The 14,669-nt window shown below is 45.2% G+C and overlaps 1 pseudogene across 1 annotated transcript in view; it reads right to left on the bottom strand.

Annotated features, from left to right (window-relative positions):
- Nucleotides 1-14,669, bottom strand: part of LOC144805939 (uncharacterized) — a 372,336-nt pseudogene that overhangs the window by 17,554 nt on the left and 340,113 nt on the right. Inside the window, exon 4 of the transcript XR_013605634.1 lies at nt 6,309-6,373. The product of XR_013605634.1 is annotated as an uncharacterized LOC144805939 (transcript). The remainder of the gene's footprint in view (nt 1-6,308; nt 6,374-14,669) is intronic.

Below are 14,669 nucleotides of genomic sequence, written 5' to 3'. Positions count from 1 at the left end.
TTGCTTTAGCGAGCTCCGTCGGGCAAGTAGATAGTCGAACTGCTCCAACCACCGTGTCTTTCTGGAGCAAGTGGAGGTATATTTATACCTTGAAGGTGTCTAGGAATTTCATATTTTGACATAAAGTCGGGCATAATAACGTCAGGAAAGAACCCCTAGGGACCAGTTGTTCTTTGCAAAGTACATGAGTTCTTGGACAAATCAATATTCGAGCAAAGGGATGTTCCCTAACTGCTTAAGCTGATTTTCCAAGTAATCGTTATGACGTTTGGTACGGGTGGAAGTAGCCATGCCTATATTTGGTCTGCATGGGATATGTCTAAATAAGGACTTGATTTCTATGCCTATATAAGGGCAATGTGAATCGTACCTATATAAGGGCATGAATCGGGAAAATTCACTTAGAGCCTAAAACGCCACACAACACTGCAGGAAGAGGGCAGTGTCCTTGCAGTCAGAGGCACTTGATTGGGATAAAAGGTACCATGTTTGTTAGAAAAGCTGCAACTATTAGAATACCATACCAAAAGCAGCACATATAATGTAATAACAGACCATGTACTAGAAAAACATGACGCAAACAATGCAATAACACAGGCCAGGTGTTGTGACAACCTGACGCAAACAATGCAATAACACAGACCAGGCACTAGAGGAATCTAATGCAAACAATGCAATAACACAGGCCGTGCACTAGATGCAAACAATGCAATAACACAGGCCGGGCCCTAGATGCAAACAATGCAATAACACGGGATAGGCAGTAGGATTGAAGCAAATAATGCAATAACACAGGCCAGGCACCAGAAGAATCTAATGTAAACAATGCAATAACACAGGCCGGGCACTAGAAGAATCTAATGTAAACAATGCAACACAGGCCAGGCACCAGAATAATCTAATGTAAACAATGCAATAACACGGGCCAGGCACGAGGAGAATCTGATGCAAACAATGCAATAACACGGGCAAGGCCCCCAAGAGAATCTGATGCAAACAATGCAATAACACGGGCCAGGCACCAAGAGAATCTAATGCAAACATTACAATAACACGGGCCAGGCACTAGGGTTGAAGCAAATAATGCACTAACACGGGCCAAGCAGTAGGAGAATCTGACACAAACACTGCAATAACATGGGCCAGGCACTATGAGAATCTGCTGCAAACAATGCAATAACACATGCCAGGCACTAGGAGAATCTGACGCAGACACTGCAATAACACAGGCCAGGCATCAGGAGAATATGATGCAAACAATGCAATAACACGGGTCAGGCACTAGAAAAATCTGTTGTAAACAATGCAATAACACAGACCAGGGGTTGGGAGAATCTGACGCAAACAATGCAATAACACAGGCCAGGCACGAGGAGAATCTGATGTAAACAATGCAATAACACAGATCAGGTACTAGGAGAATCGGATGTAAACAATGCAATAACACGGACCAGGCTCTTGGATTGAAGCAAATAATGCAATAACACTGGCCAAGCAGTAGGAGAATCTGACACAAACAATGCAATAACACGGGCCAGGCACTTGGACTGAAGCAAATAATGCAATAACACGGGCCAGGCACTAGGATTGATGCAAATAATGCAATAACACGGGCCAGGCACTAGGAAAATGTGACGCAAACAATGCAATAACACACGCCAAGCACTATGAGAATCTGACACAAACAATGCAAGAACACAGGCGAGGCAGTAGGAGAATCTGATGCAAACAATGCAATAACACAGGTCAGGCACTAGGAGAATCTGATGCAAACAATGCAATAACACAGGCCAAGCACTATGAGAATCTGACACAAACAATGCAATAACACAGGCGAGGCAGTAGGAGAATCTGATGCAAACAATGCAATAACACGAGCCCGGTACTAGGATTGATGCAAACAATGCAATAACACAGTCCAGGCATGAGGAGAATCTGATGCAAACAATGCAATAATACAGGCCAGGCACGAGGAGAATCTGACGCAGACAATGCAATAACACAGGCACGAGGAGAATCTGATGCAGACAGTGCAATAACACAGGCTAGGAACCAAGAGAATCTGATGCAAACAATGCAATAACACAGGCCAGGCACTAGGAGAATCTGATGCAGACAATGCAATAACACAGGCCAAGCACTAGAAGAATCTGATGCAAACAAGGCCATAACACGGGCCAGGCACTGGGAGAATCTGATGCAAACAATGCAATAACACAGGCACGAGGAGTATCTGATGCAGACAATGCAATAACACAGGCCAGGCACTAGGAGAATCTGATGCAGACAATGCAATAACACAGGCCCGGCACTAGGGTTGATGCAAACAATGCAATAACACAGGCGAGGCACTAGAATAATCTAATGCAAACAATGCAATAACACAGGCCAGGCACTAGAAGAATCTGATGCAGGTGAGCATGTAATAGGTGGCGGGATCCAGGGTACTGTGTGGACAAGAGGGTGGGAGGGCAAAGACTAGTTTCATATGGACTGAAGCATGGACTGAAGCATGGGCAAAATGAGCAATATTTGAAGGAAGTATTACCATATAGTAAATCATGCAGAGTCCGTTTTTTGGGGGGGCCAGGTACGGGATATTACGTACCAAGGGGTGTCAGAGAGATTATAATCTTCCCTACAAGGGTCATCTGCTTTACAAAGAATTTCAATACAAGGAATTACTCTAAAAAGCAGCGACGTGACATGCAGTGAGAGGAGAGAATGCAGAGTATCACTAACGTTATGGAAGAGCACACAACTTTAGAGGCTACTTAGATACAAAGGAGACACCTGAAATGGGCTCTGCACCTCACATGAATCCAGAACACGAAAGCGCCTTTACACACAGACCAAACATCCTTAATTCTCAACAGGGCCACTATACAGGTCCTTATCCTGGGATTGTAGTCCCTCGGCCTCTCCCTCACGATCTCCACCACCCCACGTGTGGTTTACTGCACTAGGAAACTGTGCAACAAGGAGACTCTGTGTTTAACCCTGACCTACCAATTTGTGAAATAGCGCGCTTCAGGAATCCCTAAGTAAATGTATGCCTCTCCCCTCATTTATGTCCAAGATCGCGGTATTTACAACCATCCTAAAGCTGTGCTTTTAAAAATGGGCCCAGACTGTGGGGATGCGTCTTTAACTAAAGATTCCTTCCAGCGGCCCTGGAATGTTGTTGTTGATGCATTGCCAGGAGCGTTGTTGATGCGTTGCCAGGAGTGTTCCTGACAGTTATGTTCCTGGTGCAGTTGGGTGAGTGGTGAATAAATCTTACCCTTAGCCTACCGATGACAGGAGAGTTTGATTACTACATAGAAATTGCCTCTGGTGGGGGGGGAGGGGTACACAGCGCCCACTCTCATGGACTATTCACCAGAATGTAACGTGGCCACATAATAACCTTTGGAAAAAGTAGTTCTGTGTTCATCAGACTTAAACTGTTTAGTATCAGGTAAATCCTACTCTTTCTGTGCCTCTGTCCCCTTATCTGACAATGTATGTACCTCGAAGGAGGCTGGATGGAAGCAATAAACATGAAAGGCACGTTCCCAGCTCAAACCACCAGCATGGATTTCATTCACTCGTTCAGAGCTGCTTAACTGCAGGTCTCGGCACTGCATATCAGCGTCTCTAAAGGCAAACACTGTCGAAGCAAAGGGAGGGGGAGAGCCCTATGATCCTCTAGAGCCTAGGCCGCTCACTAGAAAACGACGACGAAGTACAGGACTCTAACATGATAAACTGATCCAATACAAATATGAGGTCAACGTATTATTTATCGCCTTAAGGTTGCAAAAGTCACTCTGGAATGGAATCAATACTATTCGAATAATCAATGCTCGATTTATAATAGAGGCATTGCTGTGCTGCAAGAAAAGAAATCAGCGGCAACAATAGCTATTCTCACAACAAAGTGTACTTATTTCAAGTTTGGTTTGCATATTTTACAAGAAGGGGATAAAGCGACAACTGATACACAACATTATAAAGCTTACCGACTTGCCTTATAAAGGTTACTGGTATTTTTACAACAACACAAAGGTTAAGGAGAAGCAGAAGTATCACGATAGACAGTGTATCCGCAATGACGGGCAATAACCCCTTATTAATAGTGACCACATAACAACCGTCTCCAGGTAGGAGTGCCTAATTACAAAAAAGACCTGCTAATACGGTGAACGACTACTGCGCATCAAACTGTGACTATGACATTGGTCTATCAAAACATTTGAATTCTGCATTTGTTCTTCTCGTTAGGTGTTGATCCTGGAAGATATAGGCTGATGGGTTTCGGGCTTGTGCTTTATGCACACTTCAGGAATTTGCAGAACGAATGTCACCCAAACATCGCACCATTTAAGGAGGCCAGTGGGGTGAGAGTTGGCCACGTAAAATGAAGCGCCATGATAAAAGTACGGCTTGAAGAAGCACTGGGGTTACCAGCTTCTCAAAAGGGCATGTCCTCTGTTTCGAAAGCTGTCCAGAGGGCCAGAGACCTGGGTGGGACCACAAATGTAAGCAATAGCCCAGAGCCGCCATGGCTAACTTGTAACTCCTGGGTCAGTTTGCTTGTGTGGTTGCGGCAAAAATCGTAGTATGGTGATATGGTTGGGTTGGGTTGCGAACACGATCCACAAACTGGAATGTGGACACTCACTTTGGGATCCTTGCTGCCTGGCAGCTCCTGCCACCCAACGAGCAGGACTTTTATAGCTGAGATGTGTGCGCCCTGCCAGGCTGTTCCAGTTGTGCTGGCATCACCGAGCTGCACTAGATGAGTGCGGGCAATGGAGCAGACCACCAGAGGGGGCAACAAACCTAGAGGTTCATGGTGACAAAGAGTGATTCTTTTTAAGATTACTGTGAGGGTGTTACCAGTACTTCTTTAATGCAGTATTTTCATGGAAACCTTAGAAAAAGGTTAACACTAGCTACAGTATGATTGTGGTTACTAAAAATGTAACATCTGATAGCACAGTAAGAAATTACACGTTCTCTCTTTTTGCAAATTATGCTCGACTGATCTTATACTCTGTACAGCACATTCTATAATTTGTGTAGCCTATTTTATATTTTGTTTAATTCTTTCTTTAAACTATTGGCTTTCCTATTCAAAGTGCTGTCTCTCACGGGCAGAGACGTCACAGCACTGTAAAAATATACAAGTCACTATTCCCTAGTGCACCAACCAGGATTCAAATTAGCGACCCTCCAGTTTGAGACGAAGACATCAGAAATTATAACACTAAGCCCAGTGCCCCAGGCGATCTGAATGGTGGTTGAGCCCATTTACGCAAACGCAGGCCATAGGCTGTGTGTCCAGCAGCTTCATAAGTGATCTCAAACTCCCTGACATACCAAGCCGCCTAAACATCTCGATCATAAAAGGCTACTCCAGGGAGTCAAACGCCTTATCGGCATCAGCTGACTTCATGTTTGGGTTTACCTAATGCAGCACTGCGAATACCGTCTGTAGATGAACTGCTGTGGATTTATGTGGGATAAATCCCAACTCTACAGGGGAGACTATTTTCTCAAGTAGGAGGGATAGCTGAGTTGCATCACATCAGGCAGGAATTTATTATCATTGTTACGCAGTGGCAGAGGGCAAAAAGATGTACACTTACAGGGTCTTTTCCAGGCTTAGGGGGCACTGATATGACTGCATCACTTATAGACGCCAGCGACACAACGCCCTTCAATGCCTCGGCATAGACCTTTTGGATAGGCCGCACCTCCACTGCACCCCCGGCCCAGGACAGGCCTCAACTCCTCTGCACCCCTTGAACAGGTCTCACCTCCTCAGCGGAGTACAGGCCTCACCTCTTCTGCATCCCCTGGACAGGTGTCAGGGTGCAGGAAAAAGGAATCAAAGCTCTTCTTTGTCTCGCAGTATCTGCCATTGAACCGGCATTGCAAAGATCACTCGCTCGCAAAAGGTCACGGGTGATTATAGCGTGGAACCAGGCATGCTCCCCTATACTACTAACAGGGAGGACCGCGGTGGAAGTTGCCGGTCTAGTCTTGAGTTCCTGGACATGGGAGCGAGGTCTAGACCAGCTGTGAAGTGCGCCAGTTGATTTTAGAACCAAGGCACTCACCAACGTATTTTCAGAGATTAGTCGTGTTCTTTCTGTAGTCTAGTTAGATAGAAATAGTGCAATTTTGTGCCAGGCTTAGGCGCAGGTTAGAGCACTTCAGTGCGTCGGTTACTTCGTTCGGTAATTTAGAACTAGAGAGAAATACCAATTTAAAGTAAATAGGAAATAAGAAATATAAAGAGAAGAATTAATACTTACCAATTGAATACTTCAGTTCCTGATTTCTTCGTTGCTTGGTTGACGGCGGAGGCTCCAGAAGAGTTCTAAGGGAGAAGAAAGAAGTATTCAGAAGCTAAGAAAGTAAGGCAGAGAGTGAATGAACAAATGAGTGAAAAAGAATAAATGAACTCACAGAGTTAAAAGGGTGCTAAAATGTTGTTTATAATGCAGGTTGCCAAAGAAAAAAATACTTATATTGGAGAATAGATGATGAGCAAAACCCATAGGCACTCTGGGTAAGGAAATAGAGAGAAAGAGAGAGAGAGAGAGAGAGAGAGAGAGAGAGAGAGAGAGAGAGAGAGGGAGAGAGAGGGAGAGAGAGAGAGAGAGAGGGTAAGAAAGTGGAGAAAGAACTGAAAGAAATTAGTAAAGGTGTGCTTTTCTGTTACAGCAATTTCCACTCATACTTGAAGAGAGAGAGGGAGTAAGAATGGCATAAAATGGAGTACAGCGGAAAGGAAGAAATAGAGTGGAAGAGCCAGAAGGTCAGGCAGTCTCTTCTCTGTCCCATTCCCCTTTCCCCCAGGTTGGTTTGCAAGGCCACTAGTTAACTGTTCAGTTGGTGGCTGGGATGTGGGAAAACCAGTGGTGGAATTTGGAAAATCTCATCATTCTGCTCCTGGGACTGTCGGCACTGTGAGTAACCACAACCCTTGACAGAGTGAAGTGCCCACGTCAATACTCACCCGAGCAGAATGGCTAAAGGGTTCAATTAAACAAAATTAGGAAATATTCTTAAGGAGATTCAACAAGAGTTGATAGGAGTCAGGGAGAAAAATGAGGTAATCAAATTTAAAATGAAGGCCTAAAATTTCGTAACTCAGTGCTCGTTGTACTTCTTGTGTCGGCCCACTGTCTTCCCAGATGCACAATATCGTATAGCTTTCATCTTGCCGTAGGTCAATGGAGACGCAGCTTCGTGGTCATATGCCCCTGGTCACCCAAGACTCACCAATTTTATGTAACTTTGAGGAATTCAAGAAAGATTTTGCGAATTTTTGATCGTCGGAAGGAGGCACAGGCTACGGATAATGAATTACTGGAGTTGAGGCAAGGGAATTGGGAGCTTGTCACTTACCTGGCCCAATTTAACAAACTTGTTGTAGAAACTGAATGACCGGAGGCCAAAAGGGCAGCCTTGTTCTATCGGTGTTTGAAAGAGGACTTAAAGGAGGCTTTGTCACAGATCCCAAATCGCCCTACAGAAGTTTCAGCTTTGATTGATCTCGTTTTAGAGATAGACTATTGACAAACGGAAAGAAGGGGTGAAAGATTACGTGAATTTTGGCCCAGTGTACCACACTTTGACCGGGTCAGAGCAGAGGTTGTTAAATCTGGTGATAATGAACATGGAGTCGAACCTATGCAAATTGGAACTATTTTTTTTTTTTTTTTTAAGCTTATATTGCGCACAGCTACCCACAATGGGTTTCCCGGCGCTAGGGATAGACTGTAGAAGAAGGAGGCAGTTTCACCTAACATGAGTCACAGCAGGCTATTGGGCACGTTGAGTAAAAAGCCATGTCTTCAGAGCCTTACGGAAGCGAAACAAATTGGTCTCTAGTTTTAGAGCCAGTGGGAGGGAGTTCCAATATTTGGGGCCCAGAGTAGAAAAGGAACGACCTCCCATTTTTGTCAGCTTCCATCTTGGCATAATGAAATTTCCCATGTCCGATGACCTTAGTGGGCGTATGGGTCTGTAGGGTGTTATCAACCCTTGGAGGTAGGCTGGGGCACTACCCTGCTTGACCTTAAACATATAGCATAGTGCCTTAAATTTAATACGTTCAGGAATGCTCAACCAATGAAGGTCGCGTAAGGCGGCCTTGGCTGAAGTGCGTGTGGGGATGTTTTTTAGCAGGCGCGCAGCCACATTTTGCACTACCTGCAACACCTGTAAGGTGGCTTTATCTGCGCCCAAGTAGAGAATATTGCCATAGTCCAGGCGAGATGTTACGAGCGCCTGGACTACGGTTCTGCGGGAGGAGAGTGGAAGCATCCACAGGATCTTATAGAGCCACCGCAGCGTTGAAAAGCAGATGGCAGCGACCTTAGTGGCCTGTTGTCTCATAGTTAACCTGTCGTCTATAATGACGCCCAGGTTGCGAACTGCGGTGGAAGGTGTTGGTACAGTACCCAATTCGATGGGCCAATGGCGGGGACCCCAAAGATGTTTATTCCGACCCAGAATGACCACCTCGGTCTTCTCCCCATTCAGTTTGAGACAGTTTCTCCGCATCCAGTCGGCCACAAGAGTGAGGCCTGACTTGAGTGCGGAGATGTTGTTCTCGTCTCTCCCTGATAGGGAGAAGACAATCTGGGTGTCATCTGCGTAGGAAAACAGGGTTAGCCCAGCCTGTTCGACAATAGATGCCAAGGGTTTAACGTAAATATTAAATAATAAAGGACTAAGGATTGAGCCTTGGGGAACACCGCGGGTAGATGGGCAAATGGTGGAAGCTGCTTTAGGAGAGAACACTTGAAAACTTCGGTCATTGAGGAAAGACACCAGCCAGGCCAAGGCCTGGCCACCCACACCTAGAGATTTCAGAGAGTCAATGAGGATGGAATGTGACACGGTGTCGAACGCTGCGCTCAAATCCAGCAGGATGAGCGCCATGGTGTTACCTTGGTCGACACCGTGCCTCAGACTCTCCGTTACCCCCAGGAGCGCTGTCTCATTTGAGTGCCTAGGCCGGAGACCCGACTGAGAAGGATGGAGAAAAGCGGTGTTTTCGACCAGTTTAAAAAACGGGGAATTTATATGTCTCTCCAATATCTTCGAAAAGATTGGCAGCAAAGATATCGGGCGAAAGTTGGCAGGGTTGGAAGAATCAGCGCCCGTTTTTTTTAGTAAAGGTACCACCATGGCGTGTTTCCAAGGTAGGGGGACCTGGGCCTCACTCAAAGAGGTGTTTAGTAGTTTAATGAGGATGGGGTGAATAAGAGGATCCAGTTGTTTTATTATTTTGGCCGGGAGCACATCCAGTGGGGAACCAGAACGCACACTGTTTAAACAGGACACAAAAGAAGTGGCGTCTAGAGGCTGCCAGGTGGTGATTACAGCATCAGTGGTGGTATTCACCAATTCCTGGACCGTATTAGGGGCGGTGAAAGTGGTCTCTGGAGGTGGAGAGAAATGATCGTAAATAAGATCCACTTTGTTTATAAAATAATCCGCTAAGGACTGACACTGGACGGCATCAAGAGCCGGAGGAGGGGGAGTGGAATTTACACCAGTCAGTTTCTTCACAACGGAGAATAACACCTTAGGACAGTTTTGTGCATCAGTCACTGTTTTTGTAGTGTAGTTTGCTTTAGCAGTTTTGGAGCTGTTGTGGTACTTTTTTAAGGCTTCTTTATAAATGATTTTACGTGAAGGGGAGTAGCCTTTTCTCCATTTCCGCTCCAAGGTCTTACATTGTGAGCGAAGACTCTTAAGTTGTTCCGAGTACCATGGAGCTGGAGGATGATGTGAAACTGTGGGCTTTGACGTCATTGGTAGCGCCTGATTTACAGCATTGGTTAGCCAGAATTCAGTAGCACTGTTAAGAGCAGTAACTGGTGCGTCAATAGACGGGAGTGTTTTAATCAGTAATTTATTGAGTTCTGGGATGCTAACCTTCCCCCAATTCCGAGATGGCCCCAGTTTTACTGTCGCAGATCTAGTAGCTGTTTCAGCCATGTCTAAGAAAAAAGGGACAGCTGAGTGATCAGACCAGGTAATTTGTAGAGCTTCACGGGAACAGTCTAAGGGCAAATTGGATAAAATTGGGTCAAGTAAGTGTCCAGCACAATGTGTAGGACCTGTGTTGTGTAGCTGGAGGTTAAAAGCTTCCAGGGTAGAGAGGAGCTGATTCCTGTGAGGGCATTCATTATCATCTAGATGTATGTTTAGGTCTCCTAAAATAGTAAAATTAGACGCTTTGAGCATGACCGGGGCTAAAAGGTCCGGTAATGAAGTTATCCATGGACTAGCTGTCCCAGGGGGACGATACACCAGTAGACCTGACAACGTAAATTGAGGGGTTATGAACAGTTGAAATAGAGCTGACTCGCAGTTTTTTTGGGTGGCATCTACCAATTTACAAGTATATATGTTCTTGAAGATAATTGCAATTCCACCCCCCCTGCCAGAATTTCTATCCTGGCGAAGAATAGCATAATTGGAGGGAATGGCATCTGCAATATCCGGACCTGAGCAGTCCCTGAGCCACGTCTCGGTCAGGAATATCGCATCAGGTTGGTGTTCAACAAGAAAATCATGTATATTGTATCTATGTTGTGGCAGGGATCTACAGTTTATACTCCAAAAACTTAGCGGGGGTCGAGGGGAAACTATCCCGGGGCTAACCTGTCTATTTCGTCTACCTAGGTAGCACAGGGATCTACACATGGTAGGGGTTTTTAATGAAAAGTTACAGTAAGGACAGCGAAACCTGGTAGGGGGGAATGGGTAGATGGAACAGTTATTATTGGAAGTACCACGTAGTGCATATAGCTCATCAAAGGAGTATGCAAGTACCATGATGGAAATAATGGCTTTGCTCACCAGTAGAAGAGTATGCCAGTGCCCAGAGCCCGGCCCAGCGCGGACGGGCGCAGACGGGCTGGACTCTGGCGTGACTCCGGCGGGCATCCGGCGCGTCCGCAACGCGTTCGCTTACGCGAAGAGGCCCTTCCCTTTTTAAAGCTATCTGGAGCGCGTCACGGCGCAGCCCGACCCAATATGGCCGCTGTCCTGCCCTCGCCTCCCCGGGACCAACTCTCAGCGTCAATACTCAGCTGAGAGTGGCCCAGACGGCAGAGGGAGGTGAGGAGACAATTCCAGATGCAAGCGCTAAATTAAAATCGAACTAGATGTGAGATACCCCACAAGTTAAATGAGCATAAAAAGCTTATTAAATCAAGCGTGGCGAAGCGCTGCTAGTATTCAAGATAGGTAAAGCGTGAGAACCTCCGGCTTTCCGCCTCAGAGGGTGAAAAAGCTAACCTGTTTCTATTAGAGGCCCCCTTTCCAAAGAAGAGAAAGAAAAGCGTCGAAAGAATAAACTATGGCTTTATTGTGGTATCAGTAGACATTTTGTAAAGGAATGTCCCAAGAAACCAAGAACCTTCAAGGAGGAAAACTCTCTGCACCACCAGTAGAAGGAGTTGGGCTGGTGGATGCTAACAAGGATACAACTCCAATTTCTCTTCAAGTGGCCAATTCTCTTCCGCTCCGCACCTCATTCTGGCGATGACCCTAAGATATTGAGACAGAGTTCTTTCAGGAGTGGCCGTGATGCTGGACGCCGGTGCTACGGGAAACTTTTGTCACCTCAAATATGCCTCGAAAATTGGTCTGAGGCATTACCTAAAAATAGAAGTGAGGCAGTTAGTGCTGTTGAGGGTATGAGGGTACAAATGTATCTTCCGGCCCAATAACCAGTCACACGCAAGTTGTGGAACTTGTCTCTGTCGAAGGTCTAAAGGAAGAGATTCAATTTACCTTGATCGATGCTCCGCAGTTTGGAATCATCCTGGATTTGCCTTGGTTAATGAACACAACCCAACAATTAACTGGAATTATCGAACCGTGAAGTTTCACTCAAGTTATTGTTTGGAGAATTGCTTCGGAGAAAAGCAGAAAGAGCAAGATGGAAATCCAGCAGCTTTATAATGCTTTCAAAAGATGATGGTGTGTGAGGTGCAAACTGTGAGTTTTCCGGTAGAATATCAAGAGTTTGCTGAAGTTTTCAGTGAATTGGAATCAAAGAAGTTGCCCTCACATCGGTTGTATGACTGCAAAATTCGATTTGGAACCTTGATCTAACCTTCCTTGTAGCCAAATGTATGCGCTTACTGAAGCTGAAAACCGGCATCTTAAAGATTACATTCAGAAATACTTAGAAAATGGGTTCATACGACAATCACAGTCCCCCGTTTCTTCACTGTTATTTTTTGTTCCGAAACATGACGGAGATCTGAAAACGTGTATAGATTATTGTGCCTTGAAGAAGATTATAATAAAGAATCGTTATCCTCTTCCCCTGATTTCAGTTCTTCTAGATCAACTAAAAGATGCCAAAATCTTCATGAAGTTAGATTTACAGGGGGTGTGCCATTTAATTTGAATGAGAAGTCGAGACAAATGGAAAACAGCATTCAGAACAAAGTATGGATAATATGAGTACCTAGTGATGCCCTACAATATGAGCAACACTCCTGCAGCGTTCCAGTACTTAATTAATGATGTCCTGAAGGAGTTCATTGATCAATGCGCGATTGTTTACATCAAAACCATTTTCATTTATTCCTCATCAGAAGAAGATCAGCAACAGGTCAAAAGAGTTTTGCATTGCCTGAAGGAAAGCGAGCTTTACGTAAAACTTGAAAAGTGCGCTTTTGGAGTGAAACCTGTGGATTTCTTGGGATTTGTAATTGCTCCAGAAGGTCTTACCATGGATGCTAAAATGAATAAGGCGTTCTTAAATCGGCCTCCTCCAACCTCTGTGAATGAAATTCAGAGCTTAATCGGGTTTGCAAATTTTTATCGCAGATTCATTCAAGAATTTTCCCTGAAGGTACCTCCAATTACTAAATTGCTACAGAAAGGAGTACCTTTTTAATGGTCTGCCGAGGCAGAAGATGCTTTCCAGTTCCTGAAGAAGAGTTTTGTCCACTGCGCCAATTCTGCTGCAGGCGGATCCTACGCAACCGTTTTACCTGGAGACTGATGCTTCTGATCAGGCCGTCGGAGGGGTACTTTTACAGAGACACTAAGAGACCGAACAGTTGCATCCGGTGGCATATTACTCTTGAAAATTGCAACCAGCGGAAATAACTGATACTATTTCGAATAAAGAACTCCTCGCTTTCAAAGATGCCTTCCAAGAATGGCGACATTACCTTCTCAGAGCAAAACATGTGGTGACGGTATTCACCGATCACCGGAATCTTCAGTTTCTAAAGTCTGCCAGAACGCTCACACCATGCCAACTTAGGGGGTCTCTGTATGTCGCCAATTATGACTTTGTAATAATTATCGGCCGGGAAGAAATAATGTAAAGGTAGATGCCTTGTCTCGCATTGACACGGATGGAAGAAAGAGTCCCATTAGAGATTATTGGACTTAGCCCTTTTTGCAGGGTCATCCCTGAACTTTTTGCCTTCCTCCTGTATTTTGTCTGACCTGTTTTTATTGGTTTAATGACTCTGGTCACTTTACCACCGATAATCAGGGCTAAAGTGCATATGCTCTCCCTATTATAAATAAATGTATTAATCAGTGGTTCCATGTTTGGCTATTTAGTGTACTTATCAGACCCTAGTCTAGTGTACTAAGTGTGCCCAGGGTGTGTAATTCCAAATGCTGCTGTTGGACTTGCAGCACTGGTTGTGCCACCCACAGAAGCGGCCTTGTAAAATGTGTCTAAGGTCTGCCATTGCAGAGTCTGTGTGCAGTCTGGTACTGTCATGCTGACTGGGCAAGTGCACCCACTTGCCAGTCCCTAAACCTTCCCAATTCTTCATATCAGACACCCCTATGGTAGGCAGGTTGCATTGTCAGTATAAGGTAGGACAAGCCCTGATGTGTGTGGCATGTCCTAATAGTGAATTACAGCCATTTTCGTTTTATCACTATTGCAAGGCTACCTGTTTTCCATAGGCCAGAATGGGCTGTTAGAATTGTTATATTTTATAATCCTAACTGACTCAGAGAACATGGTAGAAATTCGAGTTTGGTATGCCTGAACTCAGAATAATAAAAATACATCTTTTAGTGAAGTTGGTTTTAATATTCTGTGTTTGCAAATGCCACTTTTAGAAAGTAGGTATTTGCTTGCCTAACCATTCAGGCCTGCCTCCCCTAGGTTGTGTATTCCTTTGTCTGATTTTGTGAGTGACAGTGCTGGGGGATTCCGAGAGACAGGATGAGTCACTGAGTGGTGAATAGAAAGATCTGCATCTAGATGGGAGGGAGGAATTGTACCTGAACTCTGAATAGGGCTGTGCCTGCCTTCCACAATGCTGGCTCCACCTCCTGGGGAGCGGCTGATGTCTCTGCCCTGCACACTGAAAGAAGAGAAGGAGTCCTGTAAACAAAGTGCTCCAGGACTGTACTTGCCTTCCACAATGCTGGCTCCCCTTCCTGTGGGGTGTCTGATATGCATGCCCTGTACTGTGAAAGGAAAGGAGAAGTCTGGTAAACAGAGTGCTTCAGAACTGGTTTGGACTGGCAGAGGCCTCTCTCCCCTTAGAGAACAAAGGATTTTGGGGTATAAATATTGGGACCCTGATCCCATGAAATTAGATCACTTTGGGCTACAAGAAAAAACCTTTACTGAGGAGAGGAAC

Source organism: Lissotriton helveticus, assembly GCF_964261635.1.
Source record: "Lissotriton helveticus chromosome 1_1 unlocalized genomic scaffold, aLisHel1.1 SUPER_1_unloc_34, whole genome shotgun sequence".
Taxonomy (NCBI): domain Eukaryota; kingdom Metazoa; phylum Chordata; class Amphibia; order Caudata; family Salamandridae; genus Lissotriton; species Lissotriton helveticus.
Note: the sequence above shows the minus strand (reverse complement) of the source record. Positions and strands in the feature narration are given on the sequence as shown.